At 39.7% G+C, this 12,945-nt stretch overlaps 1 long non-coding RNA gene across 1 annotated transcript in view; it reads right to left on the bottom strand.

Annotated features, from left to right (window-relative positions):
• Positions 1 to 12,945, bottom strand: part of LOC118000779 — a 59,556-nt gene that overhangs the window by 5,966 nt on the left and 40,645 nt on the right. Inside the window, exons 4-6 of the long non-coding RNA XR_004676555.1 lie at positions 12,258 to 12,438; positions 4,182 to 4,362; positions 145 to 1,574 (exon numbers count right to left, since the gene is read on the bottom strand). This is a non-coding gene — a long non-coding RNA (uncharacterized LOC118000779). The remainder of the gene's footprint in view (positions 1 to 144; positions 1,575 to 4,181; positions 4,363 to 12,257; positions 12,439 to 12,945) is intronic.

Below are 12,945 nucleotides of genomic sequence, written 5' to 3'. Positions count from 1 at the left end.
ATGTAAGCAACTTTTCCTTCATTAATTTAAACATAGCCCTCCTAGTATAGAACCAATGATTTAAGAATGTATCTACTGCTGCTTAGGAAGCAAAACAATGTGAAAAACATCCCCTTAGCATTCTGCTTTATTTCACATACTTACTCTGAACGCTCAGGTTTCGGAAAATGAGAGCTTCTTTACAAATAACATCAACTGCATCAAAATGTCAGTCAAAATCTGTTTCTTCTGCTGTTTTTTCCATCATAATTATCCAGCTTGGAAAAAAAAAAAAAACACCACACCAGTTAAATGATGTCACCCTGGGAGCCTATGTGGTAAAACAAGGATTAGAAGGGAACTTCTTATTTATATATTTGTTTTTAGATGACGACCAGAAAACATTGTCATTAGGCCAAATATTAAGCCTAGAATAATACACAGAAGGCCTTTCTTCTCTAGAGAAGAGAAATATGTGAACAAGCACCAAGGACCTGCTATAGATCCTACCATATATCCATCTCTATACCACGCACAGGGAATATACTATGGAGGAAAACAACAACAACGAAAGCATAGATTCTGAAGAACTCAGAGTCTAATGGGGAGACAGACACATATGAAGCTGCCTAACAAACAAGGATCCTAGTGCAGGCGGGCAAGCAGGCAGGTGCAAGGAGGAAGAGCAAGCTGCTCTCTGGGCAGGGAGAGGGGAGGGAGGGAAAGAAGGGGGCAATGGGAGGGGAGGGTGGTATAGAAGTTAAGGTTTCCAATTCTGGAATCAGCCAACAGACCTGGCTTGCAAACCTAGACTACTACTTAAGAGTTAGTGAACCTTGGGCAAATTGTTTATCTTCTCTGTGCCTTTTATGTTAAATGGGAATAATAACAGAACCTTCCTCCTTGGGTTGCCTTGAGGATTAAATGAGGTCATACATGGAAAATGTGAGCTCGGTGTCAGCATACGATTGTCCTTAATACATGTTAGTCAAAAACAAAGAGAAAAGGAGGGCTATTCCTGTAGAGGAAGACACGAGTTTGGTTGAGGGATGCCTAGGTGGACACGAGTGCAGACATTTCTGACAGAAGAAACATGAGGTAGAAAAGTACCTGGGGCGGGATTATTCAGAAGAAAGCAAAGGTACATAGCGATGGGAGCATTCTGCACACCATTCTGCGCACCGGGGGTGGAGAAAGACCAGGGGGACGATTGGCGCTGTGAGTGAGTGACAGCACAAGTTGGGCACATTGCCACCCCCCACTCACAATTAAATATCGAGTAAAAGAGAATAACTTATGTGTTTGATTATGTGCCCGAGTGTTGCACTGTCTGGGCATTAAATAGACGCTTCCATGAAATATGAATTGACTTTATTTAAATAAGGCAGCTGTAAATCTCAGCTTGCCACTCAGCCCGCCTCTTACCTGACCTATCACCAGCACTGGACGTGAATGAGCCTCCCTTCTCCACTTTCTTCACTTGGGTTCCAGGATACTGTATGTTCTTGGTTTTCTTCTTACTGCCCCGAGAGTGGCTGTGTCGGATACCCTTTATATTCAACAAGCTGGGGGCAAAGCTTTACTGGCAGCTGTCCCTTTAAGAAGAACCCACGGTACAAATCACCATGGAATTCGGAGACTTTCTCCTCCTCCCTGCAAAGCTCTCTAACCAACTACCCCACACAGCTTTCTCTCTCGTCCTGGTGGCTGCTCTCTGACCCCTTCGACCACCCAATAATCGGCTGGCTCTCTTGCCTCTTGTCCCCTGTGCTCTGGACCATCATCTCTCCTCTTTCCATTCGCCTGCAGTCTCCCATGATGCCAAACCAAGCCATGTAAAATCAAATTTAATAAAAGCAAAAAGATTCGAGGATGAAAATGCCCCACGGAGGGCAGATGCAGAACCATTGCCCACAGGGTAAGCTTCTCCTGCGTGACCGTTGTGCTTGGGAAACTAACAGCGGGCTGCGGCCATAACCTAATACCTGCTGCAACTCTGCCTGATCTTTCTCTCCCTTGGTGAAGTCACTTCCCGGGATGTCAGGAGATTTCTAAATTGCTGTTTTTTAAGCCACCCGGTCTATGGTATTCTGTGACAGCAGCCGACTTCCATTTGCCACGCATCTCCTCAACCTCTGCTTCTGCCTCTCTCCTCTCTCTGACTTTGATTCACTCTCTTGCTGCCTCTTATAAGGATTCTTGTAATTACATTGGGGCCACTAGGATAAGCTCCCCATCTCAAGATCCTTAGCTCAGTTGCATCCTCAAAGCCCTCTTTTGCCATATAAGGTAACATATTCACAAGTTCTGGGGATTGGGACCTGGACATCCTTGGTGGTGGTGGGGGGGGGATTATTCTCTCTACCACAGTGTCTTCGTGGTGAAACACTCAAGTTTAATACTTTAAAGTCAGGCCATGCTATCTGATAGAAAGTATGAGGAAGCTTCAGCTTTCCATAGCTAACCTTTCATTGAACAGCAACTATTTGCCAAACTCCATGACTTGTTGGGAATGTAAAACAATAGTGACAACAAAACAATAATAATAATAAAACCACAGCTACTCATACGTGAAGTACTTTTATGTGCCAAGCAGTTGAGATAAATTATCTCTAAATTTCACAAAAATCTTGAAAGCTTTTATCTTGATTTTATAGTTGCCGAAACCAAGGCTCAAAAATGGGTGAAACAGCAAAAACTGGAATTTGAACATGGGTCTTCTCACTCAAAAATGTATATATTTTTTAAGATTTTACTTATTTATTTGAAAGAGACAAAGAGAGAGGCTGAGCACTAGCAGGGGGAGTGGCAGATGCAGACTCCCCACTGAGCAGGGAGCCCAATGATGCGGGGCTCCATCTCAGGACCCTGAGATCATGACCTGAGCTGAAGGCAGACACTTAACCAAGTGAACCACCCAGGCACCACAAAAATGTCTATCTTTTGAACTTAATACACGGCCCCACTTTTCCCCTCAGAATAGCTGAGGGCTTTTCCCATGTTGGTGGCAATAAAGAACTACTTCTATGCACTCAGCAGCTCACTGTCTATGGAGAGTTGGGTTCAATAGGTCTGACTCCTGCCCTCAAAGGAGTTTTAGTCTAGTCTAACCTGGATGTGAATTTTATTATATCAACGTATATCTTATTCCCTTTCTTTAATTTACTAGAGGATTAAAATACAAACATTTCTTTTCACTTTCTGGGAATATTTGAATATTTAATATTTTATTAATTTATTTAAATAATTTTATCATTTATTATATTATTATTTCTTTGTAAATTTATTATTAATAAATTTATTAATTTAAATATTTAAATATTAAAATCTGTTTGTCCTAAGGGAAAGGAGAATAAGGTTTTTAATTGCTAATAAGCTAGGCTCTGAGTATAATGAGATAAGAAGGAATTGCCTTTTGAACTAACAAGAGCTGTCCCTGGACAGAGGAGATGGGGATAGTTCAACAAGATATGTCTGTGCTAAAACATTAGAATCCCATTGAGATGGGATTTCCTTCTGACCCAGTGGATAAAGACTCTATCAGGGAATTAGCTTGATTTGTAGATAGTAAAGAAATGCATTATTTCTTGAGTCTAGAATTTATAGCTGATATAGTTAAAGAAAATTAACTGATATGTTAACTGATATGGTCTGGTATGTGCTCAAAATGGTCCGAGGCATGCGGGCACATACTTAAGCACATAATTTAGTATCTTGATGTTTGAAATTCTAGATGGAACTGGGGAGTGGTGATGCACACCAAACTATGATTTCACTTCTATTGGAATTTTACTCCTTGCTTATGTTAAAAAAAATTGTGCCTGAGGTCTGAAATTAAAAAAAACAACAACTGAGAAATAAATTATTTTCCAATCAAGCAAATTCATTAAAATGTTATTTGTTCCTTGTTGGCTAATGTGTGTCATTGAAAGACATTGTAGCTTTTGGAGAAGAGCCAAATGCATCAAAAGAGGACTGTCTGTTAAAGTGGGAATTTGGATATTATTAGCTATTGTAGGTTGAATGATGTCTCTTCAAATTTCATACGTTCAAGTCCTAAATCCCGCTACCCCATAATGCGACCTTATCTGAAGATGGAATTTCTATAGAGGTAATCAAGTTATAATGCAGTGATCAGGGTGGGTGCTTATCCAATATGACTGGTATCCGTATAAGAAGGGGAAATTTGGAGGTAGACACACAGGCACAGGGAGAACCTTATGTAGATATCAAGGCAGAGATCCGGGTGACGTGCCAATGAATGCCAAAGATTTCCAACAAACCACTGGAAGAGAAGCGAGGCATGGGACAGAGTCTTCTTCTCAGCTCTCAAAAAGAAGCAGCCCAGCTGACACCTTGATCTTGAACTTCCAGCCTCCAGAACTGTGAGAAAATAAATTTCTGTTGTTTAAGCCATTAACTTTGTGGTACTTTGCTATAGCTGCCCTCAGAAACTAATAACAATAATTGAACCCTTTAGGGAAGAAGTATTTAACAAAGAAAGATTTAACAAAATCTTTTTTTTAAAAGATTTTATTTATTTATTTAAGAGAGAGAATGAGATAGAGAGAACGAGGGGGGGAGGGTCAGAGGGAGAAGCAGACTCCCCGCTGAGCAGGGAGCCCGATGCGGGACTCGATCCCGGGACTCCAGGACCATGACCCGAGCCGAAGGCAGTTGCTTAACCAACTGAGCCACCCAGGCGCCCCAGATTTAACAAAATCTTGATAAGTCTCCATAACCCTGCTCTAAATCATTCTAATCGAGTATCTAGAAACTCTCCTCCTTTCCTGTCAAATTTTATTATTACCATCTCACTCTATGGCAAAACTCTAGACGTTGAATTTTTCAGATGTAAGTCATTGGTGGTATATAAAGCTACTGATTGTTCTCTGTGTAATACCAAAATCACTTTATAGTGTTGTAATGGTTTTAGTGACATAAGCCTTGGGGCCGAGGCAAACTATAGCAACTGCAAAACATTAATGCATGTAAATAGATTGTATCTCTAAGAAGGCTAACAGCAAGACAAATGTTAATTGGGCAGTTAAAATTCAGAGAAACTAAAGTTTTACACTTAATCTGTAGGTTAATACAGTGATGTCACTATTTTTTTTTTTTTTTTTTTACAAAGCAACTTAATGTTCCATGAAGTAGCCAAAGGTGTTAATGACTTTAGAAAGGAAAATATGGATTAGAGTGACTTATTTTTTGGTGTGTGGGGATTATGTTCATCCAAGAATAAAAATTAATGGCACATAACAAGATTTTCTAAATATTGCTTGTAGAAACTGCTTGAGCCATTCTACTTAAATTCTGAAGATAATTTGACTTATTGGATAGAATCCGAGATATATGGTATGGAGGACAAAAGAGCTTCTAAAATGCAGAAGTTACACTTAAAATAAATTGACTTCTCATTTCTGATTTATATAATGTAATCAGACTGAAGATAGGGTATGGGGAAAATATAAAGAGGAATAAGATGCTCCCTAGTTTCAAGAAACTTATGGTTTATTAGAAGAGATGAACAATTGTAACCAAAGAATTGTAACTCAGAGAAATCAGTGCTATGGTGGGCCTGGGAATAGATGTATGAGGATCTCCCGAACCATAGTCTGGTCTTTCAGTGGTCTTTCTCTTAGCTTGGAGGATACTATGTGAATGATAACAGTCTCTATACAACGGTTCCTATCTTTGGTCTGGGAAAGTTTCAGAAAGATCTGTCGTTTTCATAATGCATGTCAAAGATTGAATGATGCATCTCTTGCTAATTCTGCTCGTGCAATGCTTTCTCTTAATATCACTGATTCTTCTTAGAAGACCAGAAGAACAGGGATTATATCAAGATATGCAAGTTGGACTTTGGTTCAAACTTGGCAGCAGTTCTGAATTTCTTCCAGGAAGGGCTATACTGGTTAAGGAGGCTCATCACTGAAATATTGGGATAAGAACTCTAACCTCTGTATGAACTTAGAGGTTAACCATTATCATACATGGTTTGATGTATCTGTCTTGTGATATGGAAGATTCATTTTACTTTCCCATTTTGGTTTTGATACATATATGAAGCCAAACCCTCTGCTCCCATTTCTACTGTTGTCCCTTCGTCTAGTTCCTTATGCCACAGAACTGGAAGTCATTCTAGTTTCTCCTTTCCTTTGGGGAGTTGCCCGTCGTAAGACAGTTCTCCATGGGTTTCTTGCATTTCTGCAAGTCAAGCAAGGCACTGAGTGCCCACTGTTCTGTATGAGCTTAACAAGGATGTTTGTAGAGTGAAGACCCTTGAAAGATAGAAGCAGTGTCTCTCTTTGGAGCAAAGTGCAAATATGCTTATAGTCGTGGAAGGCACAGATACTGTCTCCCTCCAGAGGAAAGGGCAGGCATACTTAATGCTCATGATAAAAGTTTTGGGTTCCCTAAACTCAAAGTTCTTTCCTTATAATGCATTCTACTGTGTGTGCAGATATCATCTGGCCCTTCTTTGTGTTGCCCTAGAGACATGGAAGCTCAGGGAACTGGCACAAAAATTCAAATACTCTGGCTACTGCTATTGTTACAAGTAATAGACTCTCCTTTGTCTCTGACCCTGGATTCTTGTATCTGTTATCAGCGTCCATGAAATTTGTCAGTTTAAAATGTTATCTTGCAAGTAGGGTAAAATTTCCCACCTTTTACAATTCTTGACATTTCCCTCACTCACGTACCTACCCTTTCCCTGAACTGGGCACTGAACTTTATAGAGTATTTCCCTTTCAGAGCTCTAGAGTTCTTTTCCTCTGAAACCCCGTTTCTGTAGCTAGGTAATAACCTCCTTAAGACTAGTCTTGCCATTCTCTTTTTCTTAATCAGTCCTCAATGTTACTGTCAGAATAATAAAATAATAACTGTAGATAATTCTCCTGATAAAATCTTGCATTGTCTTTCTCGGGAAGGTAATGATGTCAGGATAATTGCTAGTTGGGTAGAATGGCATCAAAGTTTTCATGAACCACGCTCCTACCTAATTCTTCCACTTAACTTCTCATGTCCCCAGAGTGCATATTATATTCCAATCTTAGCAAACTATGGATTCTTCAAATTCCTAATATTCTTCCATAGTCATGCCTTAGTACAGGCTAGAACAAACTGCTGCACTCCCTATCCCATTCTGGCCTGGTAAATCTTGTCCATCAGTTAAGAGTCAACTAAAGTTCTCTTCTACAAAGCAATGTTTCCTGACAGCCCACTTCACAATATGGCGTCGATATAAAACACTTTAAACACATCTCCAAAATTATATTTATAGCATCATATCATAATTGTTGGCTTATTCATCTTTAAAGTTATATTTAATTATATTTAACATTTGCTCATTATCTGCTAAAGAAGAAAGCTCTATCTTGTATCCTCCTGGGTATCACACACTTTCCAGAAAGTGCAGGTGTCCATTAATCCTTTCTTGGGTACATAACCGAGTATAAAGTTGATGAGTGAAGCAGAATGTAGATTTGTTCTGGAAAGAGACACATACCCAAGTTCTTAATATGGGGTTATTGATGTAGCTGTCTTTGGTATATGCAGGATGTAGGTCAAGCTTGCACTACCTGTTGTTTATGATCATTACTGAAACATTATCTATGCAAGAATTATAAATATCATCAATGAATTGGTCATTCAGTAATCTCTTGGCCTCTGTTGACACAGCTGGCCTTGGTCTATGTTATTAACTTCATGCCAGTCAGTTTGAAAAAACGCATATTAGTGATTGCAACAACTCTGCATGAATGAATCCAAGTTTAATAGTGAAAACAGGATCTCCCTGAGTTGCACTGTGGGAAATCTGAGGACTGCATCTGCGAAATGTACGATAACAACACCCAAATTCTGCTCCTGTTTTCCCTCAGAGGAATGCCACCCATCAGAGTGAAGGAGCACTCTGTGACTACCTCCTTTGGGATTTAAACACATCCCTTTGCTTCCTCCCCCAAACTGACCCTACATTCCCAACAAAGACAAATCAAAGGAAGGAGAAGATCTCTTTTGGAGCAAAACTGCCAAGTAAGGAAAATCAAGAACAAGCAACCAGAGAAAGTTATGACCGGAGCCCAGCAGAGCAGCCCATTCCCTTCCTTTACCTCTCTTTCCTGTGTATATTTTCATAGCCTCTCAGTTTCAGTTCACTGGCAGCCCCAGGAACTAATGCCAAGTGGGAAGATGTGACTGAGGGAAGAACTCTGAAAAATGAAATGCCCTGGGCTCACTGTTTTAACCTCGGAGGAAACTTCACTCACTTCCAAAGGCCGGATCACCTCAGATAGCCGCCCACAGGCACGCATTGCCTGGTCCCCTCCAAGGCTGGGCACCGGGAAGAACCTGTGATTAGCTGGGGTCACCTCATTCAAGTGCAAAGGAAAGAGGCTGGCCATAGTCACTCAGAGGAAGGAGATCCAACCAAGATTCCTATCTGAGACAAAAACCCTGTTCTCTGGAACAGGGGTGCATATGGGGACAGATACTTCCTCTGTGAGACAGCTTTGAAGTCATCCCTTAGTAAACATGCTCCTCTCCAAGCTGTGCACACACACCGGGCTGCCACCCGCGATTCCACCTCTACCACCCAGAAGGAACCCTGCGGGGAATGACTTTCCTCACGCTGAGCATGAAGAAGAGGACAGTGGGGATGCCCATGACCTCCTGGTGCTGGGCACTGGGGACTGTGGTGCTGGTTTCCTGCTGCCACTGGGAGCTGGTATTAGAAGGGTCCTCACTGAGTTTGAACAGGCATATTTCCAAAGCTTTTTTTTTCCCCCTAAGTGTAATATTTATGACAGGAAATCAGGTTAGACATTCCTGAAGCTAGCAAGAGCTTATGAACACCCTGTCCTATCCTCCCTGGACATGTAAATGCAGTTAATCTTTTCAAGGAAGACCTAAATACCTCACTCCTTTACATTTAACCTGAGCCACCGGCGGAATGCAAACATTGATTTGGACTCAGGCCTCTGGTAAAGGATTACCATACGTGGGCCACAAGGAAATTCCTCCCTGCTGCCAGAATTTATACGGCAGCGAGCTATGCATAGAAAGTTTGTGCATGGTTATGAATAGGGATAAACTACATCACTCATGGCCAGGGAATGGCAAGCAAGATTGGAAACACATATTTTAGAGCACATAATATTTTCAAAAATACATTTAAAAGAAAATAAACACAGATTGTGTGTGTTCATTTACTGCTTGAAGTGCCTTTGGGGAAAAGAGACATCAACAAGTTTTCTTTCCAAACCGTTTGCTTTTCCTTGTGCTTCTTAGCACAGAGCTGGACCCTCTGGGAAGGAATGGGGTCTTGGAAAGTGCACGGCTAAGTAGTGTTACTGGCAGCCATGATAGCCCCTTCCTGTAGATGCCAGGGGGCTGAGTCTTTGAGGATGTCTAGAAGGGACTATGTGGCTTGGGGAGATGTGTTCAGCTCATTCCTGTTAGTATAGTTTACTCTTCCTTCAGTCTTGGAAGGATTTTGCCGGCTTCTGCATTTTATGCTTTTATCTTTTTCCTTGCTAAGTTATTCACGGACATCAAGACGGCATCTATATTGTTAAGTATCCAGACGAAAACTGAAAACTTGCCATTTCATGTCAAACATAGAGCTCTGGCCTCTAACAAAATTAAGAAAGAGGAAAACGTGGTTTTTATATTGACCCCACTTTCCACAACCACACTCCATTAGAGAAAGTCCTTCCTCCTCCTACAGGGGACCCAGTCTCCTGCTGCTTATCTGTATATGCCCAAAGATTCTCACATTTGCATACCACCTGAACATGACCTCTTGGGTTGGATAGCATATTTAATTTTCCCCTTCTCTCTTTTATTCTGCTTCCCTCCAACTAAGTTTACCTGCTCTCTTTTTCCATCACCTCGAGATCCTGAGATCCACTGTGAGATAGTTAACTAATCTGATAATTCAGTATGTTATTCTGTAGTCAATTCCAGGGACATATTTTCATTTAATGTGGATCCTCACATTTTTCATTTTCTCTCCTATTCGCTTCCTCATCTTCAGAAACTCCCTCCCTCAGAGCATTGAGCTGGAGCAACATGGACCACCGGACACTGCTATCACTGACTGACTGGATCTTACACTGACGTGTGACCCAAGGACAGTAATCTATTGTCTGACTGGGATCCTATGACATCGCCTGGTACCAAAGACTCTGCCCAAATAGAGATGTATTGTGTCAATTTTATTTCTCAGAAAAAAAAAATAAGATGCCCACCAATTGTTATCGTCTGATTTTTCAAGGTCATCATGTGGGACATGGATTAATGGCTGTGGTTAGGAAGGATTAGGGTTTCCAGTCCTCACATTCAGTTCACATGAGGCCCAACTATACTTTGTTTGCCGTTTTTGATTTTTGTGATCCTCTGTCCGCATGCTGGAACTTCCTTTGCAACCCAGATGACATTGGTGAGAACAATAAGGATCTCGAGGAGATGATGCCTTCATCCTAGGTAGGAGTCTACTTGCCTCATGTTAACCTCTGGCTCTGCTGCCACAGAAAGTATCCAAGGATTATCTAGCCATTCCTAGAATAATCGAGTAAGGGAAAAATATCTTGGCAATTCCCCGAGTTAAATGAAAGTCTGTTCCTTTTTTGGTGAAAATTTGAAGACGTCAGTTTTACAACCCATGAAACAAGACAGGCTCTACATATCACTCCCTATTCCTTCTATAATTGCAACCCCATATTCCATAATACCAACTGCTGATTAGAAATTAACTTTGCGTTAACTATTAGATGTTCCCTTGTTGACTTGTGCCAATTTCATCTGCATCAGATAGCTTCCAGAGTGCAGAGATAGTATCTTTTAACTTACTTTGCATAGTATTTGACCTAGTGATTATTCCTATGAGTGTTGGGTAAAAATTATTTTAAGGTGGTCACTCCACTTAATGTGGATGTATGTGATGATGATGTTGATAAACTTTAAACTAAAGATATGTCACCTGCAGTTATAGGATATCACTAACTGATACTCTATGATGTTTATTTTCGGTCTCCTTTTCTAGAAAGTAAGATTTGTGCAGACAGACTTGTTTGTTACTGCTACGTCCTGAATGCTTAGAACAGTGTTTTTTCTTTTTTAATTTTTTTTACCAGCTTTATTGACGTATAATTGATATCCAAAGAACTATAAATATTTAATGTCGACAATTTGATGAGTTTGGAGATGTGTAAACCCCCATGATGCCGTCACCACAATCAAGATAATAGACATAGCCAACACCTCCTGAAGTTTCCTTGCATTCTTTCGTTTTTGTGCGTTTTTGTTTTGTTTTGTTTTTGTGGTAAGAAAGCTTGGTATGAGATCTACTCTGTAAACAAATTTTGCAGTGCACAACCCCTTACTATTGACTACAGGCACTGGGTTGTATAGTACATCTCTAAAACGTATTCATCTAACATAACTGAAACTTTATACCCATTGAACACCTCTCCTTTTCCCCCACCCCCAGCCTTGATGTCTTTAATGTACACAATTAATAAATACTTATTGAATGAATGAATACTTAAAGATTAAAAAAACCTTGAAGAGGAAGCAATTTCCTCCTCCATACCAAATTTTAGTGTTCATTCTTCTGCAGACAAAGTGCTTTTCTCTATGCTGTGCCAGACCTACTTTTTCTTGACTGCTGTTAGCCCGGACTTTAATGAATGGTTGACCTACTTGGTGCGATTTTATTTTTTTTGATAATGTGGTATTTTTGGAAGGTACATACCTGATAATATTTCTTATCCCTGACACTGATGTGGTGACTAAAAAAACATACCCAAAATATATGGTCTTGTTGCTAAGTAATTTGCCAATGTTTGAATAGGCAGCAAAGGAGGATGTTTTCATAGTATTTAGAAATAGAAACAGCAAAATAAACGGTCCATTTTCCTCTCTCAGATCTGCCTTGTTCTTTTATAAATAAATATTGTACATACATAGACACACACATATACACACACATATACCTACAGGGTATATAAATAGATAATTAGAAATAAATTGTGGTATATATCTCAATTTAAGAAGGTTAACATTTCCACAAAACTCTTAGGAAAATTAATTGCAGGAGAAATATGTTCGAAATTGCTTCAAGGTTACTTGGAAAGTTATCTCTATATGAAAAATGGCTTAAATACTGAATTCAGGTCAATTTTCTACAAATTTTGTTTTTACAGGAGAGAAAAACCAGTCAAGTAGTGATTTGTAAGAAGATTTTCATTCTGTTTTACTGTTGTTTTTACCTCAGGGAACATTTCTTGAGAACCGCACATATTTCCAAAACTTAATAGATTTCATTTATTTTGCAACAATCCCAGAAAAGAAGTAATGAGTGGATACATTTAGGATTGCTTACGGACCATCATCGTCTTCTGGACTGTTTGGAAGAGCATTTGGAAGTAGGAGAAGCAGCATTGTTTGTGGCTGGGAAAAGAAGAGTCATAAGTGAAAATTATTTAAATTATTTTATTTGCTTGTACAACTGACAGACATTTTGTGTCTCCCACAATATAAATATAAAAATCCTGTAGCATAGATGTTATCATCTTTGCACCTATAAATATCTGTAGTCATTTTATAACCAACTCACTGGTCCCTTTTGGCATCAAAGGCAATAATACTTTATCAACTGTGACAAATTCTTATTAAATGCTATGTTTACTACAGGTAGGTAAAAAATAACATTTTCTCAAAAATAAAGGAAGCCAAAATATCCAGTTTGAAATGTACATCATATCAAAAAATACAAAGTACATGACCCTGTCATTGAACTGTTCTCATTCCATGAACTGCGATTTTTGGCATATGGAAGAATGGCTGCCTAACAGATTAGCTGTGGTCACTTATGCCTTTTTATTAATAAGTTCATAGGGTTATTTTTCATGTTGTTTTTCTTTTATTCTCTGAACTTCCTTTTCAGTTAAATACTGT

The sequence above is a fragment of the Mirounga leonina genome, unplaced genomic scaffold, assembly GCF_011800145.1.
Source record: "Mirounga leonina isolate KUSES-001 unplaced genomic scaffold, KU_Mleo_1.0 Mir_53, whole genome shotgun sequence".
In the NCBI taxonomy this organism is placed as follows: Eukaryota; Metazoa; Chordata; class Mammalia; order Carnivora; family Phocidae; genus Mirounga; species Mirounga leonina.
The sequence above is the reverse complement of the archived record's forward strand: the minus strand, read 5'-3'. Positions and strand labels throughout refer to the sequence as shown.